This window comes from Salvia splendens, chromosome 16, assembly GCF_004379255.2.
Source record: "Salvia splendens isolate huo1 chromosome 16, SspV2, whole genome shotgun sequence".
Lineage (NCBI taxonomy): Eukaryota > Viridiplantae > Streptophyta > Magnoliopsida > Lamiales > Lamiaceae > Salvia > Salvia splendens.
In genome coordinates this window covers 17,382,483-17,401,580 of record NC_056047.1, presented here as the reverse complement: position 1 = coordinate 17,401,580, position 19,098 = coordinate 17,382,483, and the positions used below count along the sequence as shown (strand labels likewise).

The 19,098-nt window shown below is 41.5% G+C and overlaps 2 long non-coding RNA genes across 5 annotated transcripts; both read left to right on the top strand.

Annotated features, from left to right (window-relative positions):
* The first annotated feature begins 1,417 nt into the window (after positions 1-1,417).
* Positions 1,418-5,115, top strand: LOC121771967. Of its 4 annotated transcripts, XR_006044227.1 has the most exons (4): positions 1,418-1,752; positions 1,905-2,555; positions 2,976-4,211; positions 4,799-5,115. It is a non-coding gene; the product is annotated as an uncharacterized LOC121771967 (long non-coding RNA). The 4 variants fall into 4 exon arrangements; XR_006044229.1 differs by lacking the exon at positions 1,418-1,752 and having other exon boundaries at positions 1,767-2,555; positions 2,981-4,211; XR_006044226.1 differs by lacking the exon at positions 1,418-1,752 and having other exon boundaries at positions 1,767-2,555.
* Positions 5,116-17,065: 11,950 nt separating this feature from the next.
* LOC121771966 lies at positions 17,066-18,253 on the top strand. The gene is made up of 2 exons (XR_006044225.1): positions 17,066-17,263; positions 17,879-18,253. It is a non-coding gene; the product is annotated as an uncharacterized LOC121771966 (long non-coding RNA).
* Positions 18,254-19,098: the final 845 nt, after the last annotated feature.

Here is a 19,098-nt window from a genome sequence, read left to right as displayed (position 1 = left end):
ATGCCATCCTACTCGCCGTTGTGGATGCTCTAATCTCTAATGTTGGTTAAGTAGTAATTTGTGTTGGTTAATGCTAAACACATACATATGTTTTGAAAATAGAAGTATTTTAGCTAGGTTGTTTTTAGTATCATGAATTTCATAGTTTTCAAACATATGTTTGTTTTTTTTTGTTATTCTTGAATATGATGGAATTTCATGAATTTTACAAACTTCTTTTTGTGTACTCAACTTCGTTTATCGCAATTAATCGATGGAAATTGATGCAAAACATGTAGAGAATGACTTAAATGGATAAGTAATTAACCAAACCATAGTTTTTTCTAAAATGAAAATATTATAAATAATCAAATTTTGACTTCAATAATAAAATTCATTATTTATATGTGGTTATTAAACAAGCCCATCTTCGGAGATATTCCTCATGTCTTATTATTTATTTAGTATTTAACTATCATATTTTTTCCATAATTTATTGATTTATCACATCTTTTTTTCTTATGATATTATTATATTTGATTTACTATATTTTGATAGGATATTGTTGTATCCCCACGTATTATAAATATATGTGTAGGAGATCTTCGTATTATTCAATCAATCAATATATCAGAATTTACATACTTTTATTGTCTTTTCTCTTTTCTTGCAATTTATCTTATCAAAAAACCCTAGAGAACGATAATTGGCTGCTCGACGTTAATCTCCATGCGAACGAACCAATATCTTCATCGCGAACTCTCGCAGTTATCTCTCGATCGAATCTCTCTCGATCGAATCAAGTTAGAAACTCTTGAGTTTTAAAAGATATAAAACGCAAACTATGAAATTTTAAACATTTGGAGAAATAGTAAAACGGCGTTTTTACCTTCTAAACGATGTTGGATGGCCAAAATCCAAGTCATTCCGACACAAAAAAACATTTTCGGAAATTTCAGCGTCATCCGCTACAATTGCATCTGAAATATCTCTCTCTTTATCACATTTCGTACTACTATTTTAGATAACTAGTTAACGTTTCGTTTGTTTTTGTCAATCTATGGTGCAGATTTGTTTAGGTTGTGATCAAGTGATGTTGAACTGATACTATATTGTTTCACAATACATACATATTTATTTGGGTTGCGAGCTTAATCAAATCCACCGCACAATAATACTAGTACAGTATAAAATATGGACTTACTTGAACATAATCTAAACAATTTTTTTATATAGAATGCAAATTTTTTTAATCCTAAATTAAAGGAAATATTTTTACAATACAAAATGCTCTGAAGCATACTTTCATAATTCATTATACAAATTTACCAGGTTTCACCTCAAGTTCCTAGTAAATTAAAGCTATACACAATATCAATTCTCTAAGGTCAAAACCTTAGTATAGATATGTTTATTGGATTTTCACTTCCAAAAAATTTCAAAGATTTTGTTATGCAAAAGATGATACTAGATGCTCTTGTCTTTGAAAGAAATGCCAAGTTCTTTGACTGTCACTATAGAGTAGTATTATTGTTATGCTCATTTCCAGGGTGACCCCAAAAATTCTTCAACTACACCATCTATTTCCTTGTCTATGTTCCGTAGTAGACAAAACAATGAGCCGCAACTTAGAAGCCCAAGAAAGAGCGGCACGGCACGGCACCGCACCATTACAAGTACCTGATTGTATTCTTCTCCCAACAAGGTTAAGGAGATTGAATTGTGCATACCTGCTGAATATGTGTCATTTACATAGCAAGAATAAACATCTAGGTAAAGGAACCATATCAAGGTGTCATTTTTTACCTTGTACAAGAAAAATGGATTGGAAAACAACTAAATCAAACGCATGAGAATGATTTGATTTCTTTGTTGAATAGTAAAGCAAACATGGGCAGCTGTGATTTCTTCTCATTTCCGAACAGGTAAAGCAAACTGGCCCTTACGCGTTTTGGAAAGATTTAAGAGCTGAAGTTCACAACTACTATCTGGAAGCATGATTCATTCCTTCTAGTGCCCAACAAGACAAAGAAGATAGTACAATTTATTCATGTGTAGATTTTCCTTGCAGGTGCAGGCCAATATTACAGGAGAGGTGATAAATAGATTACATTCTTATAAACTGAACAGGGAACTCATCATCACATGCTGTAGAGTTAAATTACAGCTTTTCTCAAGGAACAAGAGCTGAAATAACCCGATGCTTTTTAGCTGTTATCCTGAGTTGCTTGGAGGCTTTTCTTTTGGGTGCTTGGAGCCGTAATGATCAACAAGCTGATTCTGATTTGCTAACTGCACCTACAATTTCGAACAATGGTTGAGTAAGTACTGCAAAGCCAACTGAAAAATTCCTTCAAAAAAATAGAGAGTAATTATTCCAGGTATGTTTCATAGTGAGTTCTTTGTTTTTATATTAAGATAAGCAGTGCATTAATGTTGTTGGATATACACAACACAAGATACAGTGTATTAAGGATAAAGGCCACCACAAGTGCAATTACAGTATTGCTGAAACATCTACTTGCAAGAGATTAGAGATCTGCTCAACACAAGACATGCTTTCAGCAATCTTAAAGGTTCACCTTTTACCTCTTTCTCAATCAAATCTTGAGATATAGTATTAAAAACGCATATCTAGAGGATTCCTAAGTGTATGATATTGAAGTAAAAGGCAGTAAAAAAGCTGGTTGAGAGTTTTGAGATAGAAGTTATAGAGGTTCGTGTAAAAAAGGCTAAGAAAATGCTGTCTTAGAAGATATGAATAGGAAAGGCAATTGTTAGAAGGAAGATCCTATAGCAATCAAGACTACAATCACAATTAGTAAGAAGATTAGTAATTGATTATTTACCTTGTATAGGATATTAGGTTTAGAGTAATTAGACTTACCTTAATTGTATTCTTGGGGGCCTATAAAGAGGCATCTAAATCTGTATTCTGAAAAAACAAGAATGAGAGGAACGATTTCCCCTAAAACCTGTTTTTATCATGGCTTCAGAGCAGGCTTTGAACTAGAGCTCAGAATTTCTTTCATCATTGCCCATACCAATCTCGGCCAAATCAACAAAAACCAGTGAGCAAACAAATTCAAATCAATACCCAAAATGTCAGACGAAGAGAAACCAACGACAAAATCATCAAGTAGTAAGATACGAGCAAGTAAGAATGTAACTGTTGCATTCAAACTCAACGGAGGGAACTACCCAGTGTGGTCGCGGCTGATGAAAGTTGCGATAGGGAGTAGGGGAAGCTACTCCCATATAACCGGAAAACCGGCTCCACCGTTGCCGGGAAGCAAGGAGTATGATGACTGGGAGGAGACGGATCTAATCATCTTCTCATGGATTGTGGACAATATCGAAACCGATATCATTGCGGATTTCACTCATCATCAGTCGGCCAAGGCGATTTGGGACAGCCTAGCCACCACATACGAGAGTGAGGCTGATCTATACCTCGTATATGACCTGGAGGACAAGGCAAACACAATTAGACATGGGAATATGGATCTGGAGACGTATTATCGGAAAATCCACGGAATGTAGATCAATATCGACCGGTGTTAGAAACAACCGGTTGACTGCTGCGAGAAGAGGGTAAATCAATTCAGAGTATACACAAACACCAAGAGGCTGCTCCGATTTCTGGTGGGGCTGAATGAAGAACACGAAGGGGTCCGACGAGATATCCTCAAGGAAGTGTCCCCCCCTGGAAACCGCCTATGGGTGGGTTAAAAAGGAGGCGGCCCGACGACGACTAGGGCCACCAGGATCCTCAAACACCATCACCAATTGTCACGGTGGGGGAGATTCACAAGGAATCGGCCACGGGCTTGCGGCACAGGGACAACGACAAGGTCACCGGAGTGGAACCTCGCGTCAAACCACTGTCGCTCACCGCCCGGGGAGCAAACCGGTGGACAAATCGAAGCTTTGGTGCTCCCACTGCGGTATGCAAAAGCACACACGAGAAACGTGCTTCCAATTGCTTGGGTATCCCGAATGGTGGGAGGAAAGGCAGACGGCAAGAGCAAAAATGGCAATCAGAGTTTCCGCCGGGAATGAGGCGGTGAAATTGGTGTTGGGAAATCGGGACATGGTGACTGGACGAGGGAAACAGAAGGAGGAACTGGAGGCTTCCGGCGAAGGCGGGAGCGGTGGCGGTGTGATCGACACTGGTAATTTTACCGACAAGACCTGAAACGGGAATGGGGGAGGCGGCGCGAATGATTGAGGTAAAGGGTTAGGGGATAATAACCCTAACCCTAATATTTTTTATACACAGAATGCACCCTCAAATTTTGTTTATGCACAGAATGCACCCCAGATTTTCATAAATTACGCCACAGACCCCATTTTTTGCATAAGAGTCCCCAGATTTATGATGAGTTACACCATGACCCCTAGTTGATAGATTATTGTGAAAAAACCTCTGATTATTTGAGAACTGTGCAATTTAATCCTATCCCACTTAAAAATAGATTTGAGCCCTTGGATCGTATTTCCGCTGCATTTAACGTGAAGAATGATAATGGGGGTGATAAAAAGGGTTGGATATTTGACTTTGGAGCTACCGACACCATGACTCCTAATAAAGATGATTTTGTTAGTTTTAGTGATATTACTAAAACCTATATACAGACTGCTAGTGGGGAATTAATTACTATGGCTGAGGCAGACACTATTGAAATATCCTCAACCTTGAGACTGTTAAACTGTCTTTATGTTCTTACTTTTGTCCCATAGATTGATGTCTATAAGCCATGTGACAAAAGACTTGAACTGTACTTTACTAATGCACCCCGACTTCTGTATTTTGCAGAATATTCGGACGAGGAAGATACTTGGGCGTGGCACTGAGAGCCAAGGACTCTACTACGTGGATGAGATAGCTCAACAAGGCAGTGTGATGCTGGCTCACGGGTCCACGAAACGGGAGATTTGGCTATGGCACCAACGACTGGGACACCCTTCCCCTGGTTATTTTAGTTCACTTGTGTTTTGGCCAAGAGCCACAGACAATTGTTTAAATCTACAAATACTCATATGAATTCTATTTTTTCCCTTGTTCATGCTTATGTGTGGGGTCCTGCACCTATTGTTGGGGGGAACGGTTTTAGATATTTTGTAATTTTTGTAGATGATTGTGTTGGAATCGTGCTTGGTCAAATGATTTTTGACTAATAATAAATATTACAAGACATTTAATTTTGTGAAATTAAATGCAATAACGTCGATCTACGTTCCGAGTAGATGACCGTAGTATTTTCATTTTCTCAAATCCGATTCCCGGTGAGTGAGAAATAATATATTAAAGTTGGTCACAATAAAGCTAGAAATGAGCTATGTGAAAAGACTAAGGGATTAATTAACTAAGTGTTAATTATCCCACATCGGGGATGATAGACTTCTTTGATGAAGTATTTAATCAGATGAATTATCATGTGTTATAATTATCGTGGAATAAGACGGGTGACAGAGTCCACACGCGCGCACACGCGCGCGCCGCCGCTGCCTGCCCGCGACCCGCACACCGCGCACCATGCACCGTGACCCGTGTCCCATGCCCCGTGCACCGTGTGCCTGGTGCCTTGGATCTTGGCAATTGGTCTTTGCATGGTCTTTGGGCTATTCTTTGGAGCTGGTCGTTGAGCGTGGTTCGAGCCCCGCTTGTTCTTTTTAGACCACCCCAAACTCCACGCTATCCCCGACGGGTCCTGATTCACGTCATGGTCCCGTTGGACCCCGACGCACAACGGGAGACAAAAGGTCACCGTTGGACCCTGACGCATAATGGGAGACCAAAGGTCCTCGTTGGACCCCAGCTCACAACGGGAATCAAAAGGTCCCTGCTGGAGCCCGAACCCTAACGGGAGACAAAAGGTCCCCGATGGACCCCGACGGGTCCATGGTGTATCCCGTCGTGTAGCGTGTCCAGGTGCGTCGTGTCTCTTCAGCTTCCACTGGCTAGTGCACCAGTCAATAACCCCCGGCGGTTACAGTCAAGCCATCATGGCACACATAAGGGTTGTTGACTTCATCAAGCCATTCTAGGGATAATACAACACAAGCATTTTTGCATACTCCCTCTCTGCATAACTTCCCGTCGAAGCTCTGCCCCCGCCTCACTCCCGTTCGCCGGAGCTCTGTTGCTAGCGGTGCTGCTACTCCAGAGACGAAGTCGTTTTATCTTTGGGGACGACACGCCAAACCGAGAGCACTACCGGGGCGTATCTCGTCTTGCGGAAAGAGGACTCCTCGACTCGGCTTACCGCTTTCCACAACATATTTCCGTGTAATTGTTCAGTTGTTTAACTTGTAATTTTCATTGTTTTCTTTTCCTTGTAATTTTTGCCCTGCAAGACTTGTATCTCACGTTCATCAACAATCGCAAGACGGGATACTCTTGCCACCAAACGACTTTACACACACCAACTGAACTGAAATAAACACATTTGCTTGGAGATGTCGACTGACCCGTCTACCGCCGCTGCCACCGTTGCATCCACCGTGTCCACCGTCGCTCCCGTCAACACGTCGTCAGACATAACGATGATTCCGACCAATGGCTTCTCAACTTCTTCATCAACAACCGTGGGTGTTTGACAACCCCTTCGGGACGGTTACCGGATTCACCTCGAGTGGATCGGTCGGTTCCACTTTCAGTGGTTCTATTGGATCCTTCATTGGGTCGAGTTTCGGGGCCTTCGGGCACGACACGGGTGTTGGATTCTTCGGGGTCAACACGGGTGCTAGCTCCTTCGGGGGCAGCACGGGTGCTGGACCGTCCGGGGTCGGCACGGGTGCTAGCTCCTTCGGGGGCAGCACGGGTGCTGGACCCTCCGGGGTCGGCGCGGGTGCTGGATCCTCCGGGGTCGGCGCGGGTGCGGGATCCTTCGAGGTCGGCACAAATGTGGGGGTCTCCATGCTCCACTCAACTGTGGGGGGTACTGTGCCCCAACCAATTGTTAGCTCCTACGGGGGCAACGGACTTGGTCTCTTTCATGGGACAAGCTCGGTACCAATGGCACCAAGGATGATGCCACCCGCCGAGAAGCAGTCGAAGTTCACTGGAACGGACTTCAAGAGATGGAAATAGAAAATGTTGATCTACCTAACAACGTTGGGCGTCGTGAACTTCCTCAAGGAGAACGAGCCAACCCCGCCAAGCGAGGACGAGGCACGTGTCGAGATGTACGTCGAGTATGATGTTTGGCGCAAAGGAGACTATCTTTGTAAAAACTTTATTTTAAGTGCTTTAGATGATAGTGTCTATAACGTGTATTGAACTATTCCCACAACAAAACAAGTTTGGGAAATGCTAGATAAGAGTATCGTAGTGATGATGCGGGTACTAAGAAATTTGTAATAGCCAAGTACTTGGACTACAAAATGGTCGACTCCCGACCGATCATGGACCAAGTGAAAGAGTTCCAGCTGATCATCCACGACCACGCCGCCGAGAGAATGGCCCTGCCTGAAGCCTTCACGGCGAGCACGGTCATTGAAAAACTTCCACCCGGCTGGAAGGACTTCAAGAGCTACCTTAAGCACAAGCGAAAGGAGATGAATCTTGAAGACTTGATCATGAAGCTGCGCATCGAGTCAGACGTGCGCAAACACGATGGTTTGGCTAAGGGACATGGCCCACCTGTTGCTAAGGAAAATCTGTTGGAGCGGGGCGGTCCCTCCAACAAACGCTCCCATCCAACTGCAAAGGACAAGGGCAAGAAGAAGCAGCTTGCGAGGAAGGTTGAAGGCAACTGCTACAACTGTGGCAAACCTGGCCACTTCTCCAAGGACTGCCGCAAGCCGAAGAAGAAGCCGGCTGCCCACATTGTTGAAAAGGAGTTCAAGGACTGGGATGAAAGTGACCTTGTTGCTGTGGTCACACGGAAGAAGTCAACCTTGTTGATAACAAAGGTGGCTGGTACATCGACACTGGAGCTACTGCCCACGTCTGTGCCGATAAAAGAAAGTTCACCTCCTACACCGCTGTTGAAAAGAGGAAGATCAATATGGGGAATCAAGCTTCGTCTCAAGTCCTCGGCATTGGAGACATGATCCTCATGATGACGTCCAGCGTCACAATCACTTTGAAGGATGTGCTGCACGTCCCGGACATCCGCAAGAACCTAGTGTCAGGATCAATACTAGTAAATAAGGGGTTTAAACTTGTATTTGAATCTGATAGGTTTTCTTTGTACAAGTTTGGAAAGTCACTCGGAAAAGGCTATGTAACCGATGGACTTTTCAAGCTTAGTGTAGTTGTACGCCATGTTCCTAAGCCGTTGGCTAATAATAAGAATGCATCTACTTCTTCTTATTTGACTGAGTGTTCTAACTTGTTGCACAATAGATTGAGACATGTAAATCAAAATGCCATTAAAAGATTAGTAAGTTTAGATTTACTAAAGGCAAATGAAGTAGAAACTCAAAACAAATGTGAAACTTATCTTGAGGCGAAAATGACTAAGTTACCGTTTTATTCGGTTGAACGGAACACGAAACCCCTTGAATTAATTCACACGGACGTATGTGACTTAAAATTGGTGCAAACGAGAGGTGGTAAAAAATACTTTATCACATTCATAGATGATTGCACACGATATTGTTATGTCTATCTTTTAAGAAGTAAAGACGAAGCAATAGAAGCGTTCAAAAATTATAAGAACGAAGTCGAGAATCAACTTGGATGTGAAATCAAATGATTCGAAGTGATAGAGGGGGTGAATACGTAGCCCCGTTTGAGGAATTATGCAACGCAAGTGGTATAATTCACCAAACGACTGCACCATATTCACCACAATCTAATGGTGTTGCAGAACGCAAGTATCGAACTCTCAAAGAGATGATGAATGCGTTACTGATCAGTTCGGGGATGCCCCAGAACATGTGAGGGGAAACTGTTTTGACAGCCAACTACATCCTAAACAAAATTTTTACGCAAAGGTAAGGATGTTACTCCTTCTGAGCTGTGGAAGGGAAGGAAGTCATCCTACAAATACCTCAAAGTGTGGGGGTGTTTGGCTAAGGTAATGGTTCATCCGCCCAAAGAAGTTACAATCGGTCCTAAAACGGTCGATTGTATCTATATTGGGTATGCACTTAATAGTAGTGCATATCGATTCGTTGTCCACAAGTCTGAAATACCGACTGTGACCGTGGGAACAACAATCGAGTCAAGAAATGTTGTATTTCTTGAAAATATATTTCCTCGCAAAGACAAGGAAAATATTGCACCCAATTCTGAGACGAGAATTGAGGATGAAGCCACTAGTTCTAAATCAGGGGATGAAGAGCCTGAATCGCACAAGCGAACAAGGCATGATCCAAACGATGCGGTACTAAGACGTGGTAGCAGGATCAGAACACTAAAGACATTTGGTCCTGACTATATTGCATTTATGTTGATGAAGAACCAACATCGATAAAAGTAGCCTTTGCAGGCCTAGACGGGTTGCATTGGAAAGAAGCTGTTCAAAGCGAAATTGATTCGATTTTGCTAAACCACATGTGGGTGTTGGTTGATCTACCTGAAGGTGCTAAACCTTTAGGATGCAAATGGGTCCTTAAAAGAAAGTTTAAGGCCGATGGAACAGTGGATAAGTATAAAGCTCGACTGGTAGTCAAAGGCTTTAAACAAAAGGAAGGGTACGATTTCTTTGATACCTACTCACCTGTAACGAGGATTACATCAATTCGAGTGCTTCTAGCGATTGCTGCTGTGCACAATCTTGAGATTCATCAAATGGATGTTAAGACTGCGTTTCTAAATGGTGACCTCGAAGATGAAATCTATATGGAACAACCTGAAGGTTTTGTAGTACTTGGACAAGAGAAAAAATGTATGCAAGCTGGTTAAATCCTTCTATGGATTGAAACAAGCGCCGTTGTAGTGGCACTTGAAATTTGATAACGTGATGTTATCAAATGGATTTAAAATCAACGAATGTGACAAATGTGTCTACATTAAGAACACTGATAATGGTTATGTTATAGTGTGTCTCTATGTTGATGATATGTTAATCATGGGTAGTAACACCCAAGTGATTAACGACACGAAAGCCATGTTAAAGAGAAACTTTGACATGAAGGATATGGGTCTAGCCGATGTAATTCTTGGAATGAAAATTCTAAGAACATCCGAAGGAATCACATTAACACAATCTCATTATGTTGAGAAAGTATTAAAGAGGTTCAACGCCTATGATGACGTCCCGGCTAAGACGCCTATAGAGCTCAATGTTCACTTGAGCAAGAACATGGGTGAGCCCGTTGCACAAGAAGATTATGCACGGGTCATTGGATGCATTATGTATCTTACTAATTGCACTCGATCTGATAGTGCTTGCGCCGTGAACAAGTTGAGCCGTTATACGAGCAATCCAAGCAAAGAGCATTGGAAAGCTCTTGTAAGAGTTTTGAGATATCTTAAGTATACTCAAAATCATGCGCTACACTTTTCGAGATACCCCCCGGTACTTGAAGGGTACTGCGATGCAAATTGGATATCCGATAACAAAGACTCAATTTCAACAAGTGGATATGTCTTTACTATTGGGGGTGGTGCTGTCTCGTGGAAATCTATAAAACAGACATGTATAGCCCGATCCACTATGGAATCTGAATTCGTAGCTTTAGATAAAGCCGCGGAAGAAGCCGAATGGCTTAAAAACTTCCTTGAAGATATTCCATGTTGGTCAAAGCCCGTGCTTCCAGTGTTAATTCACTGTGATAGCCAAGCCGCTATTGGGAGGGCAAACAGTGGTTTGTACAATGGTAAGTCTCGACACATTCGTCGACGACATAATACTATGAGACAATTGATCACAACAGTGGTGATTACAATTGACTACGTGAAGCCATTGGATAATCTAGCGGATCCGCTAACCAAAGGGTTAAATCGTGATCAAATGAATAAATTGCTAGAGGGGATGAGTTTGAAATCCACAAACTAAAGAATTGTCATAGTGGTGACCCAACCATGATGACTGGAGATCCCAAGAACTTGGTTCAATGGGAAAACTAAGCTATGAGAGTTCGTGTGAAACACTCATCTATATCTATTCCCTAGAGAGTAATAGAGTGTTGAACAAACTTGCCTAGTGGAGAGGTTAAGTCTATGACTTTTAATGATTTCTAAAGGATCTCGTTGAGATAAAGTTTTCAAGGAGAACGAGTATGACAAGATACTCAACGAGGAATCACCTATGTAAGTGTGAAGTGGGGCCGCTTTAAACAATACACTTATGAATCCAAAGTGGTGTCCAAGGCCTGAAATGGACACAAAACGTGAGAACGGATGAGGTTGAGGTGTTTAAGTGTTAACATAATTGTCTCGGTGCACGCCGTGGAGAAATAGTTCAAAGCATCGCGCTACTAGTCCGCCTCTGTGTCCGATGGTGTTGACTATGGATGGTTCAAAGCCAAAAACTACCTATCCTTATGCTTACATACCTCTTGAGGGTTAAGCTTGTGTTTGCATACATATGCATTTGGCAATTTCCACTCATGTGGAGGATTGTTGAAATCGTGCTTGGTCAAATGATTTTTGACTAATAATAAATGTTACAAGACATTTAATTTTGTGAAATTAAATGCAATAACGTCGATCTACGTTCCGAGTAGATGACCGTAGTATATTCATTTTCTCAAATCCGATTCCCGGTGAGTGAGAAATAATATATTAAAGTTGGTCACAATAAAGCTAGAAATGAGCTATGTGAAAAGACTAAGGGATTAATTAACTAAGTGTTAATTATCCCACATCGGGGATGATAGACTTCTTTGATGAAGTATTTAATCAAATGAATTATCATGTGTTATAATTATCGTGGAATAAGATGGGTGACAGAGTCCACACGCGCGCGCCGCTGCCAGCGACTCACGCACCGTGCACCATGTACCGTGACCCGTGTCCCGTGACCCGTGTCCCTTGCACCGTGCACCGGGTGCCTGGTGCCTTGTGCCTTGTGCCTTGGACCCCGACGCACAACGGGAGACAAAAGGTCCCCGCTGGACCCCGACGCATAACGAGAGACCAAAGGTCCCCGCTGGACCCCGGCTCACAACGGGAGTCAAAAGCTCCCCGCTGGACCCCGACTCAAAACGGGAGTCAAAAGGTCTCCGCTGGACCCCGACCCATAACGGGAGATAAAAGGTCCCCGATGGACCCTGACGGGTCCATGGTGTATCCCGTCGTGTAGCGTGTCCAGGTGCGTCGTGTCTCTTCAGCTCCCACTGGCTAGTGCACCAGTCAATAACCCCCGGCGGTTACAGTCAAGCCATCATGGCACACATAATGGCTGTTGACTCCATCAATGCCCTGCAGGTGGACTTGGCCTATAAATAGGCATGCATCCTCTGCATTCTAGGGATAACACAACACAAGCATTTTTGCATACTCCATCTATGCATAACTTCCCGTTGAAGCTCTGCCCCCGCCTCACTCCCGTTCCCCGGAGCTCTGTTGCTAGCGGTGTTGCTACTCCAGAGACGAAGCCGTTTTATCTTTGGGGACGACACGCCAAACCGAGAGCACTACCGGGGCGTATCTCGTCTTGCGGAAATAGGACTCCTCGACTCGGCTTACCGCTTTCCACAACATATTTCCGTGTAATTGTTCAGTTGTTTAACGTGTAACTTTCATTGTTTTCTTTTCCTTGTAATTTTCGCCCGGCAAGACTTGTATCTCACGTTCATCAACAGATTGCACTCGGATGACGTGGATATATTTTTTAAAACACAAGTATGAGGTGATTGACAAATTCATCCTTTTCTTTAACCTTATCCAAACCCAATTCCAGACCACGATAAAAATCCTTCGATCCGACAATAGGAGGGAATTTGTGAACCAAAAAATGACAAACTTCTTTACCGAAAAATGCCTAATCCATCAAACCTCATGTCCTTACACACCAGAACAAAATGGGGTAGCAGAAAGAAAAAATAAAACCATCCTCGAAATTACCCGAGCCTTGATGTTTGAATCCAAAGTTCCTACCCACTTCTGGCCCGAAGCTATTGCTACCTCCATCTACCTCATAAACCGACTCCCTACTAAAATCCTAAACAAAAAAACACCTCTTGATACCCTCTCCAAACTCACCAAAATACCCGAACAAACCTTCAACCCAAAGTTTTTGGATGTACCGTTTATGTCCATATCCCAAAACATGAAAGAACAAAATTGTCTCCTTGTACTACCAAATGTGTGTTTGTGGGTTACGGGATTAACCAAAAAGGGTATAGATGTTATGACCTAACTACAAAAATGGTAGTAACCACAATGAATTGCAATTTTTGGAAATAGATTTCTATTACCACACCCACCTTAGTAGTCAGGGGAAGAGTGGGTCAGACAACACATTGGACTACCTAAGTTGGTTTGTGCCTGGGCCAATTCTCTCAAACGAGGACTCAACGGAAAAGGTTAGCACTTTCGCCGAGCATGTCCCAACCGCACCAGAGTACTCTCGACCGCGTCCCAGTGTCTCTCCTCAACCGGTATCCGAGGCACCTGAGGTAATTCCCGATTCACCACAAGAAAATACTACTCATACTGACCATGTTGATACAAAGATTGTAGATGAAAGTACGACTCTAGATGAGAGTACAGGTCGCTATATACTCCCACCATGAAGTACTCGTGGAATCCCACCGAAGAGATTCTCCCCGGAGAAAATAGGCAGGAAGAGTCAGTATGCTGTGGCAAACTTTGTGAAAAGGAACTTAGCCAAGATGGCTAGGGAATTTGAAGCGGCCCTCTACAAGGAAGAGGAAATTCCCTATACAGCAGAAGAGGCGTGGAAAGTTAAACATTGGAGAGATGCTATGCTTGTAGAGATGGATGCTTTGTTGAAGAATAAAACTTGGGAAGTTAGTAAACTACCCAAAGGAGCTACTACAGTGGGATGCAGATGGGTATTCACAATCAAAAGAAGACCCGATGGATCCATTGACCAATATAAGGCGAGACTGGTAGCAAAGGGATATACCCAAACTTATGGCGTCGACTATGCGAAAACTTTTTCGCCGGTTGCCAAGATCAACACAGTGAGATTGTTATTTTCAATAGCGGCTAACCGTGACTGGCCCCTACATCAGTTTGATGTGACAAATGTCTTTCTACATGGAGAACTGACCAAACCCGTTTATATGGTTCCCCTGCCCGGGTTTACTGGAGATTTCCAGAATGGAGATGTCTGCAAGCTCAAGAAGACACTATATAGCCTCAAGCAGTCTCCTAGAGCATGGTTCGGGAGGTTCACTGAAGTAATGAAGAAGTATGATTACCGTCAGAGCAACTCAGATCACACATTGTTCCTCAAGAAGAAGAATGGTAAGGTTACATGTCTTATTATTTATGTTGATGATACGATTATCATTGGTGATGATGAAGAAAAAGTAGATCAATTAAGGAAAAATCTGTCCAAGGAATTTGAGATGAAAGATCTTGGCATCCTAAAGTACTTCTTAGGAATAGAAGTACTTAGATCAAAATAGGGGATCTTTATCAATCAAAGGAAATATGTACTTGATATTCTAGCAGAGACGGGGATAATAGATTGCAAGCCAGTAGACACTCTAATGGTCCAGAATCAAGGGCTACAGATTCGGGAGGGAGCCAAACTCGTTGACCGAGGGAGGTATCAACGGTTAGTCTGGAAACTCATCTATTTGTCCCACACCAGGCCAGACCTTGCTTACACTGTTGGGGTGGTGAGTCAGTTCATGCATGCACCACAAGAAGAACATTGGGAGACAGTGTTGAGAATAGTACGATACTTGAAGGGTATATCGGGTCATGGAGTGTTGTTCAAGAAGCACGGGCACTTAGAAATACATGGTTATACTGATGCGGATTGGGCAGGGAATCCAAATGACAGGAAGGCAACAACGGGGTACTTTACCTTTGTAGGAGGTAACTTGGTGACGTGGAGGAGTAAGAAACAGAAGGTGGTCGCACTGTCCAGTGCCGAGGTAGAATTCCGGGGAATCAAGAGTGGATTGACAGAAGTACTATGGCTCAGAAGACTCATGACCGAACTTGACCTTAAATCCGCTCAGCCATGCCGGTTGCTGTGTGATAACAAGGCTGCCATTAGTATCTCTGAGAATTCAGTTCAACATGACCGAACCAAGCATGTGGAGGTAGATCGACACTTCATAAAAGACACGATTGATGCAAATGTGGTGGAGTTGCCCTATGTCAAGCCGGAAGATCAACTGGCGGACATCTTGACAAAGGCAGTAAGTTCTCACTCTTTTCGAGGAGTATTGGACAAGTTAAGTATTGGTGATCCCATCACTTAACTTGAGGGGGAGTGTTGGAAGGAAGATCCTATAGCAATCAAGAGACTTATTTCCTACAATCATAATTAGTAGGAAGATTAGTAATTGATTATTTACCTTGTATAGGATATTAGGTTTAGGGTAAGTAGACTTACCTTAATTGTATTCTTGAGGGCCTATAAAGAGGCATGTAAATCTGTATTCAGAAAAAATAAGAATGAGAGGAACGATTTCCCCTAAAACCTGTTTTATCAGCAATCATAAAACAATAAGGAATGTAGGAAGCCTAGACCATTAATTCCTTCATCATGACACAGGAGTGCAAAGTGAGCCAGAAAGGTAGGGTCACAAATTTGATGATCTTCGTGGAACTACAAGAGCAATATCTTTCGAGGGGCATTCCTAAATGTGAATTTGAGTTTGTGATACGAAATTCCAAGTCCGAGACGGATAAGGAATCCAATCTAAATAGTTATGTTATGTCTCTATATAAACACATAATCATATATTCGCAAGTGATGAGAATGTTGTTGCGGATTATATTTATATCCACTTTGGAGCATTCTGAGGCCTGATTCGACGGCCTAAGACATCAACTCCAACTCTCAATCAAGATGAAGATGAAGAGAAAGAGAAAGGGAGCTTTGTTTCAACTCCCTACAAACCAACTACTACTACTCATCAACAGAATCTGATAGCTAGGGATTCCGAGGCGCCACCCCTTCCTATGCCAAACAATGGAGATGCATTACCTGACCAGCCCAAGGTGGATGCAGAGAACGCTGAGCCACAAGTAGTACAAGTCAAGCCTGCAAAGGAGCCATGTCTTGCCGCCCCTTTTTTTATTTTCCTTATTTTGTTGCACTATTTTTCCTTACTTTATTACATTATTTTGGTAAGTATCTTGCAAGATTTTATTAGAGTCTAGGGTTATGAATTCTACATATACTAGAATTTCACACATTATTATTCATTGAAAAATGAAGTTAATTACTTATTCTCATTCAGGTTTTAGCGAAATCGCTCCCCGCACCTCAACTTGGGTGTATCCTTTTTTATCTCATTACATACGTGTGTGCTCAATCCCGAAGTTCTATCAGAATCAAACTGATCATCAGGACTTGGTGGCACAAGCAACACAAATTCAAGAAATTGTTGAAGAAGAAGACACGAGTTTCCTCAAATAGAGAGGAAAGGGAGAATCACAGAAACAGAGATTCATATTTAATTTTATCTTTCTTCTTCGTATTCATAGATTTATAAACATGTTCAATTTGTTGGACTGGAATTGGAACCTACAACTACATGCCATATAGCTCAACTTATAGATAAGCTAATCTTACAATGCTTATAATCTTTAATGTTGGTTAAGTAGTAATTTGTTTTGGTTAATGCTAAACACACACACAAGCACACTCAGTGTTTATGATCAGTTGAAAATAGGAGTATTTTAGCTAGGTTGTTTTCAGTATGATGAATTTCTTTAGTTTTCAAACATAGGTTTTTTTTGTTATTCTTTAATATTAGGGCTGGGAATTCGGTCATCGGTTAGTCGGTTAACCGAGAACCGAACCGAAAAAATCGGTTCTCGGTTAACCGATAACCGAATTTTTCGGTTATCGGTTCGGTGTCGGTTCCCTTGTGAAGGTCACGATCGGTTCTCGGTTATAACCGAGAACCGATCGGTTATAACCGTAAAGAACCGATTGGGCTTAGCTGATGTAATTTAATTATTTAAAACTGGCCCAAAGACTTATTTTGATTTTGAGCCCAAGTTACATGAAGCCCAATATCCCCAAACAATTACAAACCCTTCTCCCACATACCACAGTCCCACTCCCAGAGCTCCCTCCCACACGCCACACCGCTCCTCCCACACGCCACACCCGCCGGCGACTCCTTCCGCAGCGACTCCTTCCGCCGGTGGAGAGCTCAATCTGGTGGAGAGCTCAATTTCGCTCTTTTAATCCCGTTGCAGAATTCGAAAGGGGTAAATTTAGTTTTCCGTTGCAGAATTTCGCTCTTTCAATTTTGACATATATATACACACACGCATTTGGCACATCAATTTCCAGCTGCATGATTCAGTTTCTTTTTTTATGTGCTCTTCATATTGACGTGTGGTTAATTTTGGGCATGACAAACTTAAATCTTTTGAGTTGTAAAGTAGTTACATTTCATTATTAACAAAAGCATTAATTAAAAAGGTTAATAATCTAAAACATGCTGAAGAAAATTGAGGGAGGGATAATGTGTATACAGTGTTCTATAAAGTGGGAATTCAACTGTTCAGTTCCACTTAGAAAATTAGGAATAGAAGTAGACATTAAAAAATAGACATTGTTTTGATGCGGAGTTGGATTTTGCTTCCATTTCAGCTGACTTTCGAAATTTTGATGTGTGGTGATTTTGCTTCCATTCCAATTTTTTAACTGCATTTTGATGTGTGATGATTTTGCTTCCATTTCAGCTGACTTTCTCAAATGATGTGTGGTGATCTATTTGGTGACTTTTTGTACTTTTTGGTTTCCATGAACTCATGCTAGATATAATAGGTTCAAGTTTGCAGTTGGTTTAAAATTGTTTATTGTGTTCAATTGTGTAGTCTATCTCAATCAGCTTCCACCGATTCTTTATTTGTTGTCTGTTTGAAGATGGAAACTTCAGAATCTCTCACCCAAGACGTAGGTAGCAACCGGCCAGACCTCGATATTCTTGAAGCTATTGAAATTGAAGAACTAGGGCTAGGAGAAGAAGGATTGGTTGAGGTCTAGTTCAAGTGATCCAGATCAAAGTTAAATTAATCGTGCATTTGTTTTGGAATTTTGAAAATTGAACTTGGAGGTTTTCTTTTGAATATTTTAACTTTGAATGTTTGTTGGATTGAGTAGGTTGTAAACTTTGTTGGATTGACCATGTTGTTTTGGAAACTTTGAACGGTGTTTACTTTTTTTGAATATTTGAACTTTTGGTACTATAATACTATTAGGTTGGCTGGCCATGTTTACTTTTGGATTGAGCAGGTTGTAAATTTTTTTAATTGTTGGATTAAGCATATTATAATAGGTTGTTTTTATTTTTTATTTTTAATTTATAATACGAAATATAAACATAAGTATTTCTACAAACATAAGAAAAACAAAGAGCATTGTAGCGCAAGTGGTAGGTTGGCTGTTTTTCTCAAGCATTGACTAGGGATCGAATCCTGGCAACAACCTTTTAATTTTTTTTTTCCAATTCGGTTCCTATCGGTTAGAACCGAACCGAACCGTGTAAAATCGGTTCCTAACCGAACCGAACCGATTCCTTCTCGGTTCCGGTTCCGGTTCTTTGTTTTCGAAAAATTGGAGAGTCGGTTAACCGACTTTTCGGTTCGGTTAGAACCGAACCGAACCGATTCCCAGCCCTATTTAATATGATGGAATTTCATGAATTTTACAAACTTCTTTTTGTGTACTCAATTTCGTTTATCACAATTAATCAATGGAAATTGATGCAAAACATGTAGAGAATGACTTAAGTGGATAAGTAATTAACCAAACCATAGTTTTTTTTTAAATGAAAATATTATAAATAATCAAAATTTGACTTCAAAATAATACAACTCATTAATTATATGTGGTTAGGACACTCTTGAATTTTAAAAGAAATAAAACGCAAACTATAAAATTTAAAATAAATTCAGAGAAATAGCAAAATGACTTTTTTACCTTCATTGGATGGCCGAAATCCAAGTCATTCCGACTCAAAGTTGCTATGTCTGTTGATTTCGCAAATTGTAGAAGTGTGAAAAAATAACACAATGATCAAACTTCATAATTTTTG